The 2,500-nt window shown below is 59.8% G+C and overlaps 3 non-coding genes across 3 annotated transcripts in view; all 3 read left to right on the forward strand.

Moving 5' to 3' along the window:
* LOC145916674 (small subunit ribosomal RNA) overlaps positions 1 to 1,164 on the forward strand; it is a 1,824-nt gene extending 660 nt beyond the window's left edge. Inside the window, exon 1 of the ribosomal RNA XR_014404855.1 lies at positions 1 to 1,164. This exon is cut by the window's left edge and continues 660 nt beyond it. This is a non-coding gene — a ribosomal RNA (small subunit ribosomal RNA).
* Positions 1,165 to 1,424: 260 nt separating this feature from the next.
* LOC145916679 (5.8S ribosomal RNA) lies at positions 1,425 to 1,578 on the forward strand. Its single transcript, XR_014404859.1, has one exon. It is a non-coding gene; the product is annotated as a 5.8S ribosomal RNA (ribosomal RNA).
* A 244-nt stretch (positions 1,579 to 1,822) lies between these two features.
* LOC145916645 (large subunit ribosomal RNA) overlaps positions 1,823 to 2,500 on the forward strand; it is a 3,686-nt gene continuing 3,008 nt past the window's right edge. The window contains exon 1 of the ribosomal RNA XR_014404830.1: positions 1,823 to 2,500. This exon is cut by the window's right edge and continues 3,008 nt beyond it. This is a non-coding gene — a ribosomal RNA (large subunit ribosomal RNA).

Consider the following 2,500-nt stretch of genomic DNA (forward strand, 5'->3'; position numbering starts at 1 on the left):
GCAGGCGGCCGGTCCGTCGCAAGGCGTGCACTGGCCGCACCTGGCCCTCTCCCCCGGCGCTCCGCCGGTGCCCTTGACTGAGTGTCGGCGGCGGCCGGGACGTTTACTTTGAAAAAATTAGAGTGTTCAAAGCAGGCGCTTCGCCTGAATAATGGTGCATGGAATAATGGAATAGGACCTCGGTTCTATTTTGTTGGTTTTCGGAGCGCGAGGTAATGATTAAGAGGGACGGACGGGGGCATTCGTACTGTGCCGTTAGAGGTGAAATTCTTGGATCGGCGCAAGACGAACGACTGCGAAAGCATTTGCCAAGAATGTTTTCTTTAATCAAGAGCGAAAGTCAGAGGTTCGAAGACGATCAGATACCGTCCTAGTTCTGACTATAAACGATGCCAACCAGCGATCGGGGGGCGTTACTTTGACGACCCCTCCGGCAGCTTGCGGGAAACCAAAGTCTTTGGGTTCCGGGGGAAGTATGGTTGCAAAGCTGAAACTTAAAGGAATTGACGGAAGGGCACCACCAGGCGTGGAGCCTGCGGCTTAATTTGACTCAACACGGGGAATCTCACCCGGCCCGGACACAGTGAGGATTGACAGATTGAGAGCTCTTTCTTGATTCTGTGGGTGGTGGTGCATGGCCGTTCTTAGTTGGTGGAGCGATTTGTCTGGTTAATTCCGATAACGAACGAGACTCTGGCTTGCTAACTAGTTACGCGACCCTATCGGTCGGCGTTGAACTTCTTAGAGGGACTAGTGGCGCTTAGCCACACGAGATTGAGCAATAACAGGTCTGTGATGCCCTTAGATGTTCGGGGCCGCACGCGCGCTACACTGACCGGATCAGCGTGTCGCCGCCTAGGCCGGAAGGTCCGGGTAACCCGCTGAACCCCGGTCGTGCTAGGGATAGGGAATTGCAATTGTTTCCCTTGAACGAGGAATGCCCAGTAAGCGCGAGTCATCAGCTCGCGTTGATTACGTCCCTGCCCTTTGTACACACCGCCCGTCGCTACTACCGATTGAATGGTTTAGTGAGGTCCTCCGATTGGACCTGGCGCGTTCGGCAACGGCCGCGCCGGCGTCCGAGAAGACGATCTAACTTGATCATTTAGAGGAAGTAAAAGTCGTAACAAGGTTTCCGTAGGTGAACCTGCGGAAGGATCATTACCGGCCGATCGCCGATCGAGTGGTCGTGCGTTCGACAGGTGGAGAAGGCTCCGTATCTTGGCGGCCGCGCACGCCCTTCGTCGCTGTTGAGGCGCACGCGATTGCACTTCGGTCACCCTGTTTCGTTCTGCGCCGAGTGCCGTGGCCATGTGCCAGGCTGGCTTCATGCGTCGCCTACGGCTGGCGACCGCTCGGCCACCGCTTTTTTCGACTGTGCAATCCGGCTGGGTCGCGCTTGTCCAACTGACGAAGTCACGGAGGGCTCTTGGCGGTGGATCACTCGGCTCGCGAGTCGATGAAGGACGCAGCTAGCTGCGTGAATTAATGTGAATTGCAGGACACATTGAGCATCGACGTTCTGAACGCAAATTGCGGCACCGGGTCAATCCCGGCGCCACGCCCGCCTCAGGGTCGCGTTGTAACGTTCCCGCGCGGCGACGCGTCGGGCCGGTGCGGTGTCGGCCGTTGCCACGGTCGTCCCGCCCAGGACAGCACGAACGCAGTGTCAGCGCGCGAAACCGAACGCGGCGTGCGTCTCGTTACGAGTCGGCCTCGAAGAGGATCCCGGCCCGGAGCAGCACGGCTCGCGTTCGGGCGCGGCGCTCGCACGAGCTTCGGTGGCGCGCGCGTGTCTCTCGCAAACGAGGCACTGGATTATCGGCCTGAGGTCGGACGAGGCTACCCGCTGAATTTAAGCATATTACTAAGCGGAGGAAAAGAAACTAACGAGGATTCCCCCAGTAACGGCGAGTGAAGTGGGAAGTGCCCATCGCCGAATCCGCGCGCCTCTGCGGCGCGTGGAATTGTGGCGTAAGGAATTCGCTGCGCGTACGTCGTTCGCCGCCCGCGTCCTTCTGATCGAGGCCTCGTCCCGGTGCGGGTGTCAGGCCCATGGTGGCGGCGAGGGCGCGCGCTCTGCGTCTTCCCAGAGTCGGGTTGTTTGGGAATGCAGCCCAAAGCGGGTGGTAAACTCCATCTAAGGCTAAATACTGTCGCGAGACCGATAGCGAACAAGTACCGTGAGGGAAAGTTGAAAAGCACTTTGAAGAGAGAGTTAAAGAGTACGTGAAACCGTCGAGAGGCAAACGGGAGGGCCTGTCGAGTCGCGCGACGCTTTCAGCTGAAGCCGAGCGGAGCGTGTGGGCGTGCGGAGCCTTGCGGCCCGTCGTTCGCGCTGTCCTCCGAGCAGCTCCAGCGCACTAGCGCCGTGCGAAGGCCGCGACCGTCTGGGAGGCGGCGAGAAGGCCGCGCGCAAGGTAGCCCGCCCCCGGGTGGGTGTTATAGGCGCGCGGACACGTCGGCCCGTCGCCCGGGCGAGGAGGGATCGCCGCGTCTG

This window comes from Ascidia mentula, assembly GCF_947561715.1.
Source record: "Ascidia mentula chromosome 2 unlocalized genomic scaffold, kaAscMent1.1 SUPER_2_unloc_8, whole genome shotgun sequence".
In the NCBI taxonomy this organism is placed as follows: Eukaryota; Metazoa; Chordata; class Ascidiacea; order Phlebobranchia; family Ascidiidae; genus Ascidia; species Ascidia mentula.